This window comes from Salmo salar, chromosome 28 (genome assembly GCF_965601325.2).
Source record: "Salmo salar chromosome 28, fSalSal1, whole genome shotgun sequence".
Classification (NCBI taxonomy): domain Eukaryota; kingdom Metazoa; phylum Chordata; class Actinopteri; order Salmoniformes; family Salmonidae; genus Salmo; species Salmo salar.
This window is the reverse complement of record NC_138318.1, coordinates 3,913,464-3,935,653: the sequence shown is the minus strand read 5'-3', so window position 1 is coordinate 3,935,653 and position 22,190 is coordinate 3,913,464. Positions and strand designations below refer to the sequence as shown.

At 43.1% G+C, this 22,190-nt stretch overlaps 1 protein-coding gene across 1 annotated transcript in view; it reads left to right on the top strand.

Moving 5' to 3' along the window:
* Positions 1-11,716: 11,716 nt before the first annotated feature.
* The window catches only part of LOC106589293 (TANK-binding kinase 1-binding protein 1), a 110,899-nt gene continuing 100,425 nt past the window's right edge, over positions 11,717-22,190 (top strand). The window contains exon 1 of the mRNA XM_014179075.3: positions 11,717-12,399. The gene's annotated coding sequence lies outside the window, so the exon portion shown is untranslated. The remainder of the gene's footprint in view (positions 12,400-22,190) is intronic.

The following is a 22,190-nucleotide window of genomic DNA, read 5'->3' as shown; positions in this document are numbered from 1 at the left end:
CTGACAGATTCTCCAACGCCTCCTGGAGAACCAGCTTTTTGTAAAAGCAGAGAAATGCGAATTCCATCGCTCCACCATCCCCTTTCTGGGTTACATCATCGCTGCAGGGAGTGTACAGATGGATCCCGGGAAGGTGAGAGCAGTGGTGGATTGGCCCCAGCCTACTTCCAGAGTGCAGCTGCAACGTTTCCTGGGATTCACCAACTTTTATAGCCGATTTATCCCAGGCTACTGCACCCTAGCTTCTCCCACCACCTCAAAGCCACGGAGAGGAACTACGATGTGGGGAATCGTGAACTTCTCGCGGCGAAGATGGCATTGGAGGAGTGGAGGCACTGGCTGGAGGGGGAGGAACATCCTTTCACTGTGTGGTCTGACCACAAGAACCTGGAATACCTCCGCACCGCCAATCGCCTCAATTCCAGGCAAGTTAGGTGGGTCCTACGGTTCACCCGGTTCAACTTCTCCCTCTCATACCGGCCGGGATCCAAGAATGTCAAGCCGGACGCACTGTCATGCCACAATAGCCCCACGGCTACTACCCCGGAACCTGACACCATCCTTCCCACCTCGTGCCTGGCGACGGCACTCAGCTGGGGAATAGGAAAGCAGGTTCGTGAGGCACAGCGTACCCAGCAAAACATTGGAGGGTGGCCCAGATAACCGGATGTTCGTTCCTGACGCGGCCCGCTCCTCGGTCCTGGAGTGGGCCCACTCCTCCAGGCTTGCCTGCCACCCGGGCTCCCGTCGACCCTGGCTTTTGTGTGACAACACTTTTGGTGGCCTACCATGGTTCCTGAAGTCTCCGCATTCATCGCCGCTTGCATGGTCTGTGCACAGAACAAAACTCCTTAGTTCTAGTCCCGGTTCTTGAAGGCGTTCTGCACCCTCATTGGGTCGTCAGCCAACTTGTTCTCCGGGTTCCACCCCCAGTCCAGCGGCCAGTCAGAGCGAGCCAACCAGGACCTAGAAACTCCTGTGCGCTGCCTACACTCCACCAATCCCACCACCTGGAACCAGTAGCTTGTGCTGGTCGAATACGCTCGCAACACCCTTCCCTGCTCTGCCACGGGCCTATCACCCTTTGAGTGTTCCCTGGGGTATCAGCCCCCGCTCTTCCCTGAGCAAGAAGAAGAGGTCGGCATACCTTCAGCCCAGATGTTTGTCCGCCGCTGTTGTCGCACATGGAGGAGAGCCCGGTCGGCCCTCCTCAAGACCGCCTCCAGGTATCGATGACAAGCGGATTGCCACCAGACCCCGGCTCCCCGGTATCGACTCGGGAAGAATGTATGGCTGTCCACCTGGGATCTGCCCCTCCGGGTGGAATCTCGCAAACTCTCCCCCCAGTTTATCTGCCCTTTTCCCATCTCCAAGGTCATTAGCCCCTCTGCTGTTTGTCTTCTGTTGCCCCGTACCCTCTGTATACATTCCACCTTTCATGTGTCCAGAGTTAAACCCATGTCTCACAGTCCTTTGTCTCCTGACACCATAACACTACATAAAGAGAGATCTAAGACAACAACACAGCACGGCAGCAACACATGACAACACAGCATGGAAGCAACTCAACATGAAAACAACACGTTAGCAATACAACATGGCAGCAGCACAACATGGTAGCAGCACAAACATGGTACAAACATTGTTAGGTTCAGACATCAACACAAAGGGCAAAAAGATAGAGACAACAATACATCACGCGAAGTAGCCAAGTGTCAGTAAGAGTGTCCATGATTGAGTCTTTGAATGTAGAGATGGAGATAAAACTGTCCAATTTGAATGTTTTTTAAGCTCGTTCGAGTCGCTAGCTGCAGCAAATTGAATAGAGGAGCGACCAAGGTATGTGTGTGCTTTGGGGACCTTTAACAGAATGTAACTGGTAGAATGGGTGTTGTATGTGGAGGATGAGGGTTGCAGTAGGTATCTCAGATAGGGGGAGTGAGGCCTAAGAGGGTTTTATTAATAAGCATTAACCAGTGGGTCTTGCGTTGGGTAAACAGATGGCTAGTTTACAGATTATAAAGTGCAGTGATATGTCCTATCAGGAGCATTGGTGGCAAATCTGATGGCCGAATGGTAAAGAACATCTAGCCGCTCGAATGGTAAAGAACATCCAGAGCAAATCAAATCAAATTTTATTAGTCACATGTGCCGAATACAACAGGTGTAGACCTTACAGTGAAGTGCTTACTTACTAGCCCCTAACCAACAATGGAGTTTTAAAAAATACGGATAAGAATAAGAAATAGAAGTAAGAAGTACTTAAAGAGCAGCAGTAAAATAACAATAGTGAGACTATATACAGGGGGGTACCGGTACAGAGTCAATGTGCGGGGGTAACGGTTAGTTGAGGGAATATGTACATGTAGGTAGAGTTATTCAAGTAACTATGCTTAGATGATAACAACAGAGAGTAGCAGCGGTGTAAAAGGGGGGGGGGGGGGGGCAATGCAAATAGTCTGGGTAGTCATTTGATTAGATGTTCAGGAGTCATATGGCTTGGGGGTAGAAGCTGTTTAGAAGCCTCTTAGAAGCCTCTTACCGCTTGCCATGTGGTAGCAGAGAGAACACTCTATGACTAGGGTGGCTGGAGTCTTTGACATTTTTTACGGCCTTCCTCTGACACCGCCTGGTATAGAGGTCCTGGATGGCAGGAGTCTTGGCCCCAGTGATGTACTGGGCCGTTTGCACTACCCTCTGTAGTGCCTTGCGGTCAGAGGCCGAGCAGTTGCCGTACCAGGCAGCGATGCAACCATTCAGGATGCTCTCGATGGTGCAGCCATCCTGGACCAGCTGCCCACTGCTCTGAGACTAGGAAACACTGTCACCACTGATAAATCCACGATAATCGAGAATTTCAGCATGGCTGGCCATACTTTCCACCTGGCTACCCCAACCCCGGCTAACAGCTCTTCACCCCACGTAGCAACTGTCCCAAGCCCCTGTAACGTCCGTCCAACGTAGTGGACCAAGGCGCAGTGGGTCGAGTGCTCATAGTGACTTTTATTGAACACAAAATAAACAAAACAAGAAAACGATCGAACGAACAGGATTACAGGCTACACACACAGCTACGCAAACAACAACTTCCCACAAAGGGACAGGTGAAAACAGGCTACCTAAGTATGACTCTCAATCAGCAACAACGATGTACAGCTGTTCCTGATTGAGAGCCATACCAGGCCAACAAAGAAATACACAACATAGACTGAGCATAGAAATACGAAATATAGAACATAACCCAAAAACCCCGGAATACTCTAACCAAACACCCCTCTACATAAACACATATACTAACAAACCCCGCGCTTCTCCTTCACCCAAATCCAGACAGCTGATGTTCTGAAAGAGCTGCAAAGTCTGGATCCCAACAAATCAGCTGGGCTAGACAATTTGGACCCTCTCTTCCTAAAATGATCCACCGCCATTGTTACAACCCCTATTACTAGTCTGTTCAACCTCTCTTTTGTATCGTCTGAGATTCCTAAAGATTGGAAAGCGGCCGCGGTCATCCCCCTCTTCAAAGGGGGAGACACTCAAGACCCAAACTGTTACAGACCTATATCCATACTGCCCTGCCTTTCTAAAGTCTTCGAAAGCCAAGTTAACAAACAGATCACCGACCATTTCGAATCCCACCGTACCTTCTCCGCTATGTAATCTGGTTTCCGAGCTGGTCACGGGTGCACCTCAGCCACGCTCAAGGTCCTAAATGATATCATAACTGCCATCGATAAAAGACAGAACTGTGCAGCCATCTTCATCGACCTGGCCAAGGCTTTCGACTCTGTCAATCACCACATTCTTATCGGCAGACTCAACAGCCTTGGTTTCTCTTATGACTGCCTCACCTGGTTCACTAACTACTTCTCAGATAGAGTTCAGTGTGTCAAATTGGAGGGCCTGTTGTCCGGACCTCTGGCAGTCTCTATGGGGGTGCCACAGGGTTCAATTCTCAGGCCGACTCCTTTCTCTGTATATATCAATGATTTCGCTCTTGTTGCGGGTGATTCTTTGATCCACCTCTACGCAGACGACACCATTCTGTATACATCTTGCCCTTCTTTGGACACTGTGTTAACAAACCTCCAAATGAGCTTCGACACCATACAACACTCCTTCCGTGGCCTCCAACTGCTCTTAAATGCTAGTAAAACAAAATGCATGCTCTTCAACCGATCACTGTCTGCACCCTCCCGCCCGACTAGCATCACTACTCTGGACAGTTCTGACTTAGAATATGGGGACAACTATAAATACCTAGGTGTCTGGCTAGACTGTAAACTCTCCTTCCATATTCACATTAAGCATCTCCAATCCCAAATTATTAGGGTGAGGCACATGGGCTAATCTACTAACATCTTACTACACAACATACACTTAGTATTACTTTCTTAGCTACATTATACATATCTCCCTGGCATATTACATTATTTATCCAGTAGCATACAAGATATTTTTGGACTTGTTGTGTTGTGCTGTGCTCACTTGAACAGGAAGGTGGCACGGCGGTCCTTTGTGGGCTAATGTTGTCATCAAAGTCTGCCATTCACTGGATTTATGGTGCTTTCAAAACAACTGGGAACTCAGAAAAAAACAAGGTAAAATCATGATGATGTCATTGATCGTCAGGTTGTACCTCTAGAAAGAGGCCGGATTTACAATTCCGAGTTAGATGACCATTCAAAACTTATTTACCCAGTCGGCTCTCATTTATTCCCAACTTCCCAGTTGTCTTGAACTCACGTTTTGCAGTTCTGAGTTAACAGTTGTTTTGAGCACGGCACTAATCATGCTTCATTGACAGCATGGTCAATGTTGAATGTTTATCATTTTAAACTTGGTAAAGAGACACTTAATCCCAGATTTGGGACCACACAGCCACTCCACTGAATAGCAGGCTAGTGATTGCTTTGCAATGCTTGCAACTAGCCACTGTCACTGATTCCTTCCAAACCACTCATTGTTGAATTTGCGATTTTCAACTTGTTGTGTAATGTTTATATCTATAATTTCTCTTCAATATTTATCTTCATATGACAAGGATTAAAACGGATTTGCCAGTAGATTGTCAACTTGATTCATGATGATGACTGCTAGCTAAGATTTTGAAAGTATGATGTTGACATGATCAGTTCAATCAAAGCTACTGTATCACGTCGCAATGCTCCATATTTTCTGCTGGCTTGCCCCAAAACCACAGAAAGCACTGAGCTGGGCTGAAGCACTTGCATTTTGGAGCTGCCTTACTCAAGAAAGCAAAAAAGAGACCATGTTTGTTTGCGGCTTTATTAACTCAATAATAGATATATATATTTTACATTGTTTGTAAAGTGATATGTGACACGTATAAAAATGTGGGGATCAAAATCCTGAATGACGGGTCGCCACTGATAAAAAAAATAAACTGCCTAACTAGCTATATGCACTTGTTGAAATACTGATGATTGTAACATTGTTATAACTGTTTTGTAAAGAGAATCAACTGCCTAACTATACACACTTGTTGAAATATTCATAGAGTAACTCACTCAGAGGATAGAAGACATGGGTCTAGGCACAATAAAAGACTAATAGAGATGAATCAACAACTTTTGAAGGACTGCGCAGCTTTAACTTAACTTTGAGACAAATCAAATGACTATCTAGATAGCTACGTTTGGAAAACATACATGCTTGAGTGTGATTCAATAACTATGAATGGTGCAGGAGATCCAGCCAAGTCACGGCTGGTGAAATTATTCTGCTACACCTATGCCTGTAGAACTTTTCTGTATTCATTTTGGCAGCAGTTTACTAACTCATGGTCAATGCCTAAATACAGTTTAATCTGTTGTGTTGTTAAAAATGTAGTATGTCACTCGTGAAAAGGCCATGTAAAGCACTTCCCCTTATGATTATACACCCCCATGTGGTGATCATAAGAACATCATCCAGCTTTATGTTCTAATCTACAACCCTTGCTCTTATGAGTAACGATGTAATTACTAGTACCTAACGGCTAATATATTCTTGCATAGCAATTCAGGGTTTGGCCAGGGTAGGCCGTCATTGTAAAATAAGAATTTGTTCTTAACTGACTTGCCTAGTTAAATAAAGGTACAATTAAAATAGTCCTGGCTGCATTCCAGGCTGCAGTCCCCATTGTAAATAACAGGTCGTTTAGTGACCCCTGACTGGAGGAGCTGATGGCCTACTTAGCACAACTGAACAACCACTACTCCAAATGGACCAAAGCACCACTTAGCCACTTAATGAGATCAATCAGTTCCTGTTGCATTGTGGATGGATGAGGCTGTGTGGGGGACCGCTCCAACATTCACCTTTAGAGGGCATTACTGACATGCCAACATCATGTTGTGCTATGCCCTAAACAGAGTGCATCGTTGAAGTGCTACTTGTGAACAATTCATAAGTGTAATTAGGAAGGTGAACAACAGTACAGAATCTGCTGTCTGTCAGTGGTCATTGTCATATACGTTTTTTGCTTGTTGTTTTGGGGGGATGGGGGTACAAATGAGAGAGAGAGAGAGAGAGAGAGAGAGAGAGAGAGAGAGAGAGAGAGAGAGAGAGAGAGAGAGAGACTGTGGCCGTGTGAGAGAGCGACAGAGACAGAAAGACTGTGGCCATGTGTGTGTGTTTGTGAAAGAGAGAGAGAATGAAAGACTGTAGTTGTGTGTGTGTGAGAGAGAGAGAGAGAGAGAGAGAGAGAGAGAGAGAGAGACTACTGTTGATGAGGATACACACGAGCACACCTGAGACCACAACCAAAACATTATCAATTTACAATAAGCCTGACCAGATCGTTTTTTAATGCATCTGTTATTTTGCTCATTGCAATTTCTAGGCTACGGCCCAGACAGCACTGGTCTCTTGTGAGTCAGATGACTAACGGCTGTTGGTTTTCATGATCAACTTATCCAAATAAACTTCTGCAGATGACAGCAGCAATGAGCTACTAAAATAATGGTATTTTGAAATATGTGAATAGCAAGATATTGGATTATTGGAATAGACCAAGGAGTAAAATACTGTATATAATCATCTGAAATATACATTTTATTTTTACAGATTAAGGGGGTGCAATTTAATAGTAGGAAGGTGTTCCTATTGTTTGGTATACTAGTGTAGTTTTCTTATAATAGATGATGCAAATTACTTATTAAAGTGTTGAGAGCTCAGTGATTGAGAGACGGTGATTAGTCCAGCAGATAGGTGAAATAATTGTTCCATTTTATGATACAAGTACCAAACTTGGTACACTAACGCTAGATACCTTAAGGAACATTTTAAAGATTGGAGACAGTCTGGGAAGCCTGTCAGTCAACCCGAGCAGCCATTTTAATAATATATTTGCCATCTGGATTCCCTGTTTGAAGAAAATCTGGTAAAATCAATCTAAACAATATAACAATGACTTTATAATGTTATCTACCCAATAAATCATCCCCACAGATAATATAAACAATAATTATCATCATGAAAAACTCTTAAGACCTTCATGGGGTCCAGATTGAGGTCATTTTGACTGCGTGAAAACTTTTTGGACTTTGTGATAGAGCCATCAAATTTCACACACAGCTAGGGCATGTCTAAAAAAGTATTTTTTGGCAATTTCCCACCTTGCAGTCGTTTCCAATAAGCAGATGACAGAGACAGTTCCAAAGTTCACATACACTACATGACCAAAAGTATGTGGACACCTACTTGTCGAACATCTCATTCCAAAACCCACCACAAGGACTAGCTAGAGGGTGATGAGCCAATAAAAGAGCCCAGGCCAAACCCTCCCCTAACCCAGACGACGCTGGGCCAATTGTGCGCCGCCCTGTGGGACTCCCGGTCATGGCTGATTGTGACACAGCCTGAGATCGAACCCCAGTTTGTAGTGATGCCTCAATACTGCGATGCAGTGCTTTAGACCGCTGTGCCACTTGGGAGGTCCGACAAACTATTTCTCTATGGACCTTGCTTTGTGCACAGTGGCATTGTCATGCTGAAACAGGAAAGGGCCTTCCACAAACCGTTGTCACAGGATCATCTAGAATGTCATTGTATGCTGTAGCGTTAAGATTTCCCTTCACTGGAACTAAGCTGCCTAGCCCAAACCATGAAAAAGAGGCCCACACAATTATTCCTCCTCCAAACTTTACAGTTGGCACTATGCATTCGAGCAGGTACCATTCTCCTGGCATCCGCCAAACTGAGATTCATCCGTCGGACTGCCAGATGGTGAAGCGTGAGTCATCACTCCAGAAAACGGGTTTCCACTGCTCTAAAATTCAATGGCAGCAAGCTTTACACATGCGCATGGTGATCTTAAGCTTGTGCGCAGCTTCTCGGTCATGGAAACCCATTTCATGAAGCTCCTAACGAACAGTTCTTGTGCTGACGTTGCTTCCAGAGGCAGTGTGGAACTCGGTAGTGAGTGTTGCAACCGAGGACAGACGATTTTTACGCGCTTCAGCACTCGTTGCCCCTAGACATTTCCACTTCCCAATTACAGCACTTACAGTTGACCAGGGCAGCTCTAGCAGATCAAACATTATACGAACTAACTTGTTGGAATGGTGGCATCCTATGATGGTGGCACTTTGAATGTCACTGAGTGCTACAGTAAGGCCATTCTACTGCCAATGTCTGTCTATGGAGATTGCATGGCTGTATGCTCGATTTTATACACCTGTCCGCAACAGCTGTGGATGAAATAGCGGTGTCCACTAATTTGAAAGGGGGTCCAAATACTTTTGTATATATAGTGTATTTATTAAGGACTTGTGGTTGGATTTGTGTGGTTCTGCAAAAAGGCAGAGGCATTAGCAGGTTGTGTAACATAAAAGGTGATAAGGATGGGTCTATTAAACCAATATACTGCATCTCAAATAATATTCAACTTCATATTCATCATCTCCAGCACCCCCCCAACATCATTCGGAAAGTATTCAGACCCCTTCACCTTTTCCACATAATGTTACATTACAGCCTTATTCTAAAATGGATTAAATTGTTTTTTTCCCCCTCATCAATCTACACACAATAACCCATAATGACAAAGCAAAAACAGGTTAAAAAAAGTGTGCAAATTTATAATAAATTACAAATAAATATAACATTTACATAAGTATGCAAACCCTTTACTCAGTACGTTGTTGAAGCAACTTTAGCAGCGATTACAGCCTCAAGTCTTCTTGGGTATGACGATACAAGGTTGGCACATCTGTATTTGGGGAGTTTCTCCCATTACTATCTGCAGATCTTCTCAAGCTCTGTCATGTTGGATGGGGAGCGTCGCTGCACAGCTATTTTCATGTCTCTCCAGAGCTGTTCGATAGGGTTCAAGTCCGGGCTCTGGCCGGGCCACTCAAGGACATTCAGTTACATGTCCCGAAGCCACTCCTGCGTTGTCTTGGCTGTGTGCTTAGAGTTGTTGTCTTGTTGGAAGGTGAACCATCACCCCAGTCTGAGGGCCTGAGAGCTCCGGAGCTCTCTGTACTTTACTCTGTTCATCTTTCACTCAAGCCTACCTAGTCTCCCAGTCCCTGCTGCTGAAAAACAGCCCCACAGCATGCTCTGACATGCACTGTCAACTGTGGGACTGTAAGGAGTGCGTACTGGCGGCAGAGAAGTCAGACGCAGGAGAACAAAAACTGTTTCCAAGCGGTGCAGGTTAACCTCTTACATCTAGATGTTCTGCTAGTGGAACACCGCTCCAATATCCAATGATAGGGCGTGGCGCGAATTACAAAGTCCTCAAAAATCCAAAAACTTCAATTTTTCAAACATATGACAATTTTACACCATTTTAAAGACAAGACTCCCCTTTATCTTACCACATTGTCCGATTTCAAAAAGGCTTTACAACGAAAGCAAAACATTAGATTATGTCAGGAGAGTACCCAGCCAGAAATAATCAGACACCCATTTTTCAAGCTAGCATATAATGTCACAAAAACCAAAACCACAGCTAAATGCAGCACTAACCTTTGATGATCTTCATCAGATAACACTCCTAGGACATGATGTTATACAATACATGCATGTTTTGTTCAATCAAGTTCATATTTATATCAAAAACCAGCTTTTTACATTAGCATGTGATGTTCAGAACTAGCATACCCACCGAAACTTCCGGTGAATTTACTAAATTACTCACGATAAACGTTTACAAAAAACATAACAATTATTTTAAGAATTATAGATACAGAACTCCTTTATGCACTCGCTATGTCCGATTTTAAAATAGCTTTTCGGTGAAAGCACATTTTGCAATATTCTAAGTAGATAGCCCGGCATCACAGGGCTAGCTATTTAGACACCCAACAAGTTTAGGCCTCACCAAAGTCAGATTTACTGTAAGAAAAATGTTATTACCTTTGCTGTTCTTCGTCAGAATGCACTCCCAGGACTTCTACTTCAATAACAAATGTTGGTTTGGTTCAAAATAATCCATTGTTATATCCAAATAGCGGCGTTTTGTTTGTGCGTTCAAGACACTATCCGAAAGGGTAAAGAAGGGTGACGCGCCCGATGCGTTTCGTGACAAAAAAATTCTAAATATTCCATTACCGTACTTCGAAGCATGTCAACCGCTGTTTAAAATCAATTTTTATGCGATTTTTCTCGTAAAAAAGTGATAATATTCCGACCGGGAAATCGTGTTTTAGTACAAAGAGAGAGAAAATAAAAATATGGTGTCGCCCCGTGCATGCGCCTCAGTCTGATGGTCCTCTGATAGACCACTTACCAAAGGCGCTAATGTTTTTCAGCCAGGGGCTGGAATTACATCATTCAGCTTTTTCCCGGGTTCTGAGAGCCTATGGGAGCCGTAGGAAGTGTCACGTTACAGCAAAGATCCTAAGTTTTCAATAAACGGAGCCAAGAAGCCCAAGGAATGGTCGGAGAGGGTACTTCCTGTACAGAATCTTCTCAGGTTTTTGCCTGCCATATGAGTTCTGTTATACTCACAGACACCATTCAAACAGTTTTAGAAACTTTAGGGTGTTTTCTATCCAAAGCCAATAATTATTTGCATATTCTAGTTTCTGGGCAGTAGTAATAACCAGATTAAATCGGGTACGTTTTTTATCCGGCCATGTAAATACTGCCCCCTAGCCCTAACAGGATAAGTGTTTCCAGTTACATAATCAACCAATTACCAGGCAGTTCTGATAATTAGTGACAAGTGTGTTGTATTGAGAGAGAGACAATGGGTAAAATCAACTTGGTTGATCAAGTTCATCTTAGTAGTATGCTGCTCCACTCTGAGGGCTTTTGTACAGCCACCAACCAGCTACTTGGGGCGTATTGGACATAGTTCACATGGCCATATCTCCATAAATAATAAAATGGCCCAAAGATGCCATATATACTTATCCTTTAACATTTTAGTAGAAAAGTGATGAAAACGTGTGCAAACTTACTGTTTTAAAAACACATTAAACGGCTAGTTCCAATAGTTTACATGTAAACACTCAAAAAAGTATATGGGTGTTCCATGAAGTCTATCATTGCAATGATATTTAATATGATATTCTGTTTTGTGTCCATTTTAAGAAATCATCATTGTAAACAAGATATTGTTCTTAACTGACTTGCCTAGTTAAATAAAGGTTACAATCTTTAGAATGTTCCTTAAGGTATCTAGTATTAGTGTACCAAGTTTGATACTTGTATCATAAAGTCGAACGATCTCAGCATATTTGGTTATTATGCGCTGGACTACATGTGCTGCTGCTGCGTGTTGGAGCCATATGAAGCTCCTATTGCCGCTTCAAGAATCCACCCCAATCGAGAACAAAGTGTTTGATCTCCAATTATAGCAGCAGTTACAGAACTGTGGAAGGAGAGAACAGAAGTACACTGGCTACTATCAACGGACATTGGGACTCGCCGCAACCTTGCGCTTTTTTGGGTGTACTGCCCCTCTTGAGCAATGGCATCTCTAGATCGATCAAAGGGAGCGTGTGAGAATGGGGTCGGCTTTTTTATTACCATGTATTATCAGTAGATTAGATGTATCATACAGTGATACTAGAGTATTCCATAGCCTCTGATGTGAGTGCATGGAGACACATAGGCAGACAAGGTTGGGAATGTGAAAGAAGCTGCGCGCTCCGTGTATACCCGTGATCCTACAGATTGGACTACAAATGACCACAGAAAAAAAACACAATATTTCCCATGCATATTTTTTGTTAGTAGACTTCGTAACACATGGGTCAAATATTGATTAATCGTCAGCTGCTAATGAACACACCATAAATTAGCAGTGTTCTTGAACAAAGCTGATGCATCTTAAAGGAGACGCGCGTGCTTTGACAACATCATCACCACCTCAAATGGAAGGAGTTATCGTCTGATCCTGGCCACAGAAATCGCCCAACTTCAAGCGCCACGTAGGTGAGGGATGCTCAGACAATATTTTGAATAGATGATCAAATAATTTGCTCTAGGCAAATTTAGATTACATAAACTAAAAGGTATAGCTTGCAATTCAATTGTCAAAACCGTGCAGGTTTATTTAACCGTTGACCACTCATTTAGGTGGCTAGATTAATGACAATTCTATACCAATAAATACACGAAGATAGTGTTTCATTGATCATTTGTACACTGTTGAAAGGAAGGCACCTTTAGGCTATGTGGGCAGCAGTATAGGCATGGGGCGTCTGTTTGTTGGATCTTGTTGTAGACAGACTTTCGTTCTCCAGTTATGTCAGAAGTGTTTGGTAGGCTGTAGAACAACCATAACATAATGACGTGAAACTACAACAGACCGTGTGATCTTGGAATGAAATCAGTCGAATGGAAAATCACGCTAGCAATATCTGGAACTTAAAGAGGAATGTGACATGACACAAGGTGTAATTGGATAGATAAGGACGTTCATTCTGAGGTGAGCTAAAGGCATTTCTAATCATGGATAGGCCTTAAGTCTCAATAGTGCATGTAATACCGGCATATACTGTACCATTTCTCTAAAGACGAAATACAATTACAGTCTCTTACAGGGATGATGCATGACGTTTGGGTCTTTCTGGTGTCAGTCATTGAGGAAGCCTGTGTGAAGTGACTAGCTTGATAACAAATTCAATTAAAGTACTGTAGGCACTAGAGATTTAGGGGAATCAGAGGTTGCCTTGAGAGGATAAAGGACTTCTTGTCCAGTAGACTGTTATGGAGTGGACTGGAGAGTGGGCTGCAGTGTCTCTACAATTGCAATGAAGAGGACAGCACCTTGGTGCTGAAATACTTAATTATCATAATACATGAATTGACGAGTTTAAATAGGACTTTTGGTTTGAGAAGAGAGAGAAAAGGTTTGTGGAGTTTATTTCAACTGTTGATTGATTGTGTTTTAGGTTGTGGTTTGGGGTTCTCTGACAGCCAGGGTCCTTGTGAATTAGTAGTCATGTATAGCAAATGGGAATGACAGACTTCCTGCCAGACTTACAGAATATGTCCTTTAAAAGCAGAATTTAAGTAGGCAAAAAATACAGTGCTGTGATGGAAACATTTGCCTAATTCACACATTTCAGAAATATCAAAAATAGCGCTGTCAAAGCCAAAGGCATTTTACTTAAATTATGTCTCTATCTAACTGATCTTCTACCCTGGTGGAGAGTTGTGTAAGATCTCCCCCAGATCTCCATCAGAGAGATGGAAAAATACATCTTTGATCCAAGCTTACTAGCTGAAGGGCATGCATCTCATCTCATGCTTTTAAACTGGCCTCGCAATTCACTATGTCAATAATTCTTAGTCCATGCAGTCAGTGGCTCAACAGTGAACGATTAAACGCTCATTCAATTAGACTGTTAATAAGAATCTGATAACCTGTGGCACTGAGAGGAGGGAGGTGGTACTGTAGAATGACCCCCCACCACTCCAACCACCACCACCTAGCCTGTTTCCCTGCAGGCCCTTGTGTTATCAGTGGTGTTCTGGGCCAGAGCCTGACTTGATTACTGTGCACTTCATTTGCAGCGCGGCTCTCCGCTGGCCCCGCCAGGGCCTGTCTGTCTGTGTGCAGGGGCTCATTTAAGTGTGTGTTCACTGTGTGTGTTAGCCTACCTGCTAATCGCCAATCACATACAGTGGCAAAAAAAAGTAGTTGAACCCTTTGCAAATGCCTGGATTTCTGCATAAATTGGTCATAACATTTGATCTGATCTTCATCTAGGTCACAACAATAGACAAACACAGTCTGCATAAACTAATAACATGTCTTTATTGAACACACCGTGTAAACATTCACAGTGCAGGGTGGGAAAAGTATGTTAATCCTTGGATTTAATAACTGGTTGACTCTCCTTTGGCAGCAATAACCTCAGCCAAACATTTTCTATAGTTGCGGATCAGATCTGCACAACGGTCAGGAATTTTGGACCATTCCTCTTTACAAAACTGTTTCAGTTCAGCAATATTCTTGGGATGTCTGGTGTGAACTTCTCTCTTGAGGTCATGCCACAGCATCTCAATCGGGTTGAGGTCAGGACTCTGACTGGGCCACTACAGAAGGCGTATTTTCTTCTGTTGAAGCCATTCTGTTGTTGATTTACTTCTGTCTTTTGTGTCGTTGTCCTGTTGCATCACCCAACTTCTGTTGAGCTTCAATTGGCAGACAGATAGCCTTACATTCTCCTGCAAAATGTCTTGATAAACTTGGGAATTCATTTTTTCATCAATGATAGCAAACTGTCCAGGCCCTGAGGCAGCAAAGCAACCCCAAACCATGATGCTCCCTCCACCATACTTTACACTGGGGATGAGGTTTTGATGTTGGTGTGCTGAGCCTTTTTTTCTCCACACATAGTGTTGTGTGTTCCTTCCAAACAAATCAACTGTAGTTTCATCTGTCCACAGAATATTTTGCCAGTAGCGCTGTGGAACATCCAGGTGCACTTTTGAAAACTTCAGACGGTCAGCAATGTTTTTTTGGACAGCAGTGGCTTCTTTCGTGGTGTCCTCCCATGAACACCATTCTTGTTTAGTGTTTTTACGTATTGTAGACTCGTCAACAGAGATATTAGCCTGTTCCAGAGATTTCTGTAAATCTTTAGCTGACACTCTAGGATTCTTCTTAACCTCATTGAGCATTCTGTGATGTGCTCTTGCAGTCACTTTTGCAGGACCGCCATTCCTAGGGAGAGTAGCAACAGTGCTGAACTTTTTCCATTTATAGACATTTTGTCTTACTGTGGATTGATGAACATCAAGGCTTTTAGAGATACTTTTGTAACCCTTTCCAGCTTTATGAAGGTCAAGGAGTTCACATAGTTTTTCCAACTTACACTGTGAATGTTTAAATGATGTATTCAATATAGACAAGAAAAATACAATAATTTGTGTGCTATTAGTTTAAGCACGCTATGTTTGTCTATTGTTGCGACTTAGATGAAAATCAGATCAAATTTGATGAAAAATGTATGCAGAAATCCAGGTAATTCCAAAGGGTTCACATACTTGTTCTTGCCACTGTAACCACTGTAGACTCTCACGGGGCTATTGTGTTTCGCTTTGTTTTTTCAGCTAACCATGTTTTGCTTTTCTCACCCTTAAATTGGATCGTGGGAGCATCTCGGCTTGTTTCTGATGTCTTATGTAAAGTGTTGTGTTTGAGCTGTAATTATGAGTGCAGAACTGTATTATAGTTGTTATTATTGGTGCATTATGAACAATGCATAATGTGGAGATGATGTACCTGTTAGTATGTCTATTTTGAGGATTAATTGCTTCCTTTAAGGGAAACAAAGCACAATCATACTCTAAAGCAGAAAACCAACAAGGAATCCATAGGGAGCCTTGGTGAGAAGGATATACCTCCAAACCACTGACAACCATGGGGACATGTATTTACCAGTTACCTCATCATGTGTGAAAGTGATATGGCCATTTGCTGGTCCAGACCCATGTTGCCCAACAAAGGTCCCATAGTACACAAATCTCTCCAGTTTCTGGCCAAAGTAGCAGTCTGTCCTGTCTGGCTTTTAATGGGTCCCCCATAATCAGAGGCCTTACCAATCAAGCAGCTGATTGCTTCTGTCGATTAATTAAGACTGTTTGCGCTACATTGTGCAGTGTGACCTTCACCAAGTGTTCTTACTCTCCAGTGGTAACAAAGGGCTGACGCACATGGATTAAAGAGAGTGAGCAATTTGGCACCATACAGCAAAGAGTGCTGAATAGAAGAATGTTTTTCTCTGAAAGGTAGCCCGCTGAGGGTGAGTAACACATTGAATTAGCCGGTTTAAGCATGACTCGTCGTTAAACTTCACATTTCTAGCTCAATTGGAATCTAATTGGTCTGGAAATTGCAGCTTCTCTTCCCTATCATCTGAGTCAACTCTTTCCCTTAGAATTCAAACTTTATAGGCAATCTATGAGGGCCAGTGTGGGTGCAGACTTTTGTACCAGTCAATCAGTAACACACCTGATTCTAACAATCTAGCAACTAGTTTTCAATCAATACTTTAGAATTGGAACACCCAATACCAGGAGGAGGCAGTCTTACCCTCATATGCTTGGTGTACAGTAGGTGCAGGCTTTTATTTCATATTTTCAATCAAAACTTTGATTATTAGAGGTGTCACCTCTTGGCTGCCCAACACTGCCCTAAACCCATATTGCAGTGAGATGAGATCAACTGCTGCAAAGCCTACCACCATAGAGTAGATCTGAGTGATGTGTCTTTAATACACCTAATACCTGACGACTGCCTAGCACACTAGCATATTGAGGCCATTCATCTCACTGCATGGCCTCATCACTTGAGACCTGAATTTGCTCTACCTCTGGGCTCTCTGCTTAACTGTACATGTGTAATGCCTTCATAAGCACGGCTGACTACCAACCAAGAAACGGCACTAATGTGACTCAGCATAGCCTGCCCATGTATATAAAACGAATTCCGTGTCTCTCATTTCTGCCTTACCCATTCAACAATGATGCTGCTGTAAGTTTATGTAAGCCACTCACACTCTGTCAAATTTAGCTGATGATGAGGGAGGAGGGAGATGATACATGATATAATATTAATGGGCTGCTTTTAAGGGTTGCAAGGGGTGATTAAAGGAGAGCGAGAGAAAGGAGAGAGAGAGCGAGAGAGAGAGAGCCTGCAGTTGTGGCACTGATCTCCCCCATTCCTTCTTCCTTCAAAAGTACTGCATACCAACACACCTAGCAAATCTGTAAAGGTGCTTGGACACTTTCTACAGGCCTTTTCTTATCGGTGTTTCCGACTACAACCCGAGGTGACCCAGTATCAACGGTTTATAACTTCTGTCGAGTTGTGCGGGAAGGAGGAACATTCTCTCTCACTCAGTTGCTGTCCGATGAATATTGGGTAAACAAGGGTCATTGTCGTTGCTAGCTCCTCCACAGAGCTTTACCAACTACCAGAGACAGTGGATACTCTGCTTCTCTTACTAACTTTTAGTCATTAACCATTAAGACAAGCACCAGAATCCAATTAACCAGAAGAGATCCTCAGGCATAGCCACTGGGGGAAATTGGAATGCAATGGCGCCTTTTGAAGTGTGACCGATAATAGTGTTTGTTGGATGATTACACAACAGTGTTGCTGGCTGCTTGACTTAATATGAGTACAATAAAATACCAGTCGGTGTCCAGCCGAATGTTGTTTCCCAAGAGCACAATAATTCCCAACCAACTAGCACATTTCATGCCATGGGTGTTTGTTCTACTGTGCTTTTCACTGCAACACATAGACGTTAGCTCAAGGTATCCTGTTTCTATTGCAAAGCTTTCACAATGCTTTGCTTGATATGAGCGTAACAAATATCTGCCAATGTCCAGCCAATTTGTTTCCCCAAGAGCGTGCTGTCAATTTGGGATCACCCCGTGCTGAAAGAAACAGCATAGACCAGCATAGACTGTTGTGTTTTCGCTGGTGACCAGCCTTTGTTGTGTTTTCGCTGGTGACCAGTCTTTGCTGTGTTTTTGCTGGTGGCCAGCCTTTGTTGTGTTTTGTGGGCGTGGTGACCAGCCTTGGGCGGGCGTGTGTGTTTGGAGACTGGTCACAAGTGTACCAGAATTGTTGGTCACCAGCAAAACCAGCATCAAGTGATTTGATTTGAAGTAACATTATGCTGGCTTGCAAAGTGATGTCTAATTACTATTGGAATCCAGCCTGAGTGGGGATATCCAACAATTGGACATTTTATTCACCCACAATCTGCATTCAGAATGACTGCCAGGGTTAGAAAGATGAATAAATAGGTACCTAAACCATCTAAACTGGAACAACCATTTCAGTAACGAGTGCAATAAGTCCAACTATACATTATAAAGTAATGCTTTGAGGGAGTGTGCAATTGGCATGCTGACTGCAGGAATGTCCACCAGAGCTGTTGCCAGAGAATTGATTGTTCATTTCTCTACCGTAAGCCGCCTCGTTTTAGAGAGTTTGGCAGTATGTCCAAACGGCCTCACAACCGCAGACCACATGTAACCTCGCCAGCCCAGGATCTCCATATGCGGCTTCTTCACATGCGGGAACGTCTGAGACCAGTCACCTGGACAGCTGTTGAAACTATGTGTTTGTACACAGCCTTTGTAGTTCTGCTGAACCAGTCAGGGATTTTCACCGTGAGGCCAATCGTGAGTACTAAGTAGGCAAGCCATTCTAAGGTAGTGTACGCACTCTACAGCACATAACAATGACCAACACACGCAAAAGTAATGTAACAACTAAAGAGTTATTTTCCTCAGTAATGTAACGATTTACTTTTAATTACAGTAACGTTGTAACCTAACGAGTTACTTCCCAACACTGCTCCACAATGCTAACCTAATTGACAGAATGAAAAGAAGGAAGCCTGTACAGAATAAAAAATATTCCACAACATGCATCCTGATTGCAACAAGGTACTAAACTAATACTACAAAAAATATGGCAAAGCAATTCACTTTTTGTCCTGAATACAAAGTGTTATTTTTGGGGCAAATCCAATACAACACATTACTAAGTATTTCACTCCATATTTTCAAGAATAGCAGTGGCTGCATCATGTTGTGGGGATGCTTGACTGGGGAGTTTTTCAGGATAAAAAAAGAAACAGAATGGACCTAAGCACAGGCTCAGTCCTAGATTCAGTCTGTCTTCCACCAGACACTGGGAGATGAATTCACCTTTCAGCAGGACAATAACCTAAAACACAAGGCCAAATCTGCACTGGAGTTGCTTACCAAGAAGATAAGGAACGTTCCAGAGTGGCAGAGTTACAGTTTTTACTTAAATCTACTTGAAGACCTGAAAATGATTGTCTAGCAATGATCAACAACCAAATTGACAGAGTTTGAAGAATATTGAAAATAGTAATGGGCAAATGTTTCCAGGTGTGGAAAGCTCTTAGAGACATACCCAGAAAGACTCACAGCTGTAAGGTGCTTCTACAAAGTATTGACTCAGGGGTATGAATACTTATGTGAATTAGATATTTCTGTATTTCATTTTTTACAAATTTTCACTTTGCCATTATGGAGATTTGTGTGTAGATGGGAGAGGAAAAAACAATTTAGAATTTGGAATACAGGCTGTAACACAACAATGTGGAATAAGGTATAAATACTTTCTCAAGTACAAATACTTTCTCAATGTATGTACATGTACGCATGCATGCAAAAACACAGATATTGAAACAAATAATTATTCAAAATCAAACTGCAGTAGAGCATGCTGAGAAATATGATAATAATGGGCGTGGTTTTGCAAACCAGCTTGACCAGAGCTAGACCAGGGGTTCTTAAAGTAGGGGTCCGCGGATGTACTGCTGGGGATCCACGGCCAGATCAACAAAAAGTGTTTTTGTTAAAAAAAAATGTTTTAATCAATATTACTAACAACAACAGATTAAACACATTTTGACCAAGAGTTTATACGTTTATATGGTGTAATACAGTACAATACAATGTAATAATATTAAAGGTTATATATGTAATATTTATGCATTGTAATTTAAGAAAATGTTATTAATATATCTACAGATTCAGATCACGCCTCCATTCTGTGCCTCCCTTCCTAGAGGCAAAAACTCAAACAGTAAGAACCCGAAGTAAGGACTGTCCAACGTTGGTCTGACCAATTGTAATCTATGCTTCAAGATTGTTTTGATCACGTGGACTTGGATATGTTCTACGTTGCCTCTGAGAATAACATTGACATATATACTGACACGATGACTGAGTTCATCATGAAGTTCATTGGGGATATCGTTCCCACTGTTACAAGTAAAACCTATCAAAACCAAAAATTGTGAATAGATGGCAGCATTCGCTCAAAACTGAAATCGCAAACCACCGCATTTAACCACGGCAAAGTGACTGGGAATATGGTCAAATACAAACAGTCCAGTTATATCTTCTGTAAAGCAATCAAACAGGCAGAACGTCAGTACAGAGACAAAGTGTAGTCGCAATTCAACGGTTCAGACACGAGATGTATGTGGCAGGGACACCAGACAATCACGGATTATAAAGGGAAAACCAGCGACATCGTGGACACTCAAGTCTTGCTCGCGGACAAGCTAAACACCTTCGCCCGCTTCGAGGAAAACACAGTGCCGCCAACGAAGGCCACCACTGCTCACGAGGATGGTGAGCTCTCGTTATCCGTGGCCGACGTGAGTAAGACATTTAAGCGTGATAACCCTCGCAAGGCTGCCGGCTCAATGACATCCCCAGCTGCATCCTCAGAGAATGCGCAGATCATCTGGCTGGAGCATTTATGGACAAATTAATTAATTAATTATATCTTTCCCAATCCCAGTCTGTTGTCCCCACTTGCTTCAAGATGTCCACCATTGTTCCTGTACCCCAACAACCGAAGGTACTGTAACTGAACTAATTGACTATCACCACATAGTACTCACTTCTGTCATCATGAAGTGCTTTGAGAGGCTAGGTAAGGATCATATCACCTCCACCTTACCCGACACCTTAAACCATCTACAATTTGCATACCGCCCCAATAGATCCACGGATGATGCAATCGCCATCGCACTGCACACTTCCCTATCCCATCTGGACAAGAGGAATACCTATGTAAGAATGATGTTCATTGACTACAGCTCAGCCTTCAACACCATTGTACCCTCCAAGCTTATCATTAAGCTCGGGACCCTGGGTCTGAAACTCGCTCTGTGCAACTGGGTCCTGGACCTCCTGACGGTCCGCCCCCCAGGTGGTGAAGGTTGGCAACAACACCTCCGCTACGCTGTACGCTGATCCTCAACACAGGGGCCCCACAAGGGTGTGTGCTCAGCCCCCTCATGTACTCCCTGTTCACCCATGACTGCGTGGCCACGCATGTCTCTAACTCAATCAAGTTTGCAGACGACACAACAGTGGTGGGCCTGATTAACAACAATAACAAAATAGCCAACAGGGAGGAGGTGAGCGCCCTGGCGGAGTGGTGCCAAGAAAATAACTTCTCCCTCAATTCCCCCATCCACATCAACGGGGCTGCAGTGGAGAAGGTGAAAAGCTTCAAGTTCTTCAGCGTATACATCATTGACAATCTGAAATGATCCATCCACACAGACAGTGTGGTGAAGAAAGTGCAAATGTGCCTCTTCAACCTCAGGAGTCTAAAGAAATTTGACTTGGTCCCTGTTCACCCCTCTATCATCTAGAAGGCGAGGTCAGTACAGGTTCATCAAAGCTGACACAGGGAGACTGAAAATCAGCTTCTATCTCAAGGCCATCTGAGTGTTAAATAGTCACCACTAGCTGGCTTCCGCCCAGTACCCTGCCCTGAACTTTAGTCACTGTCACTAGACGGCTACCACCCAGTACTCAACCCTCCACCTTAGAGGCTGCTGCCCTATGTACATAGTCAGGGAACACTGGTCACTTTAATAATGTTCACAAACTGTTTTACCGACTTCATATGTACAGTGCCTTCGGAAAGTATTCAGACCCCCACATTTTGTTAGGTTACAGCCTTATTCTAAAAATGATTAATTTGTTTTTTCCCCTCATCAATCTACACACAGTACCCATAATGACAAAGCAAAAACAGGTTTTTCGAATTTTTATCTAATTGATTACAAATAAAAAACTGAAATATTACATTTACATAAGTATTCAGACCCTTAACTCAGTATTTGTTGAAGCATCTTTGCAGCGATTACAGCATTGAGTATTCTTGGGTATGACGCTACAAGCTT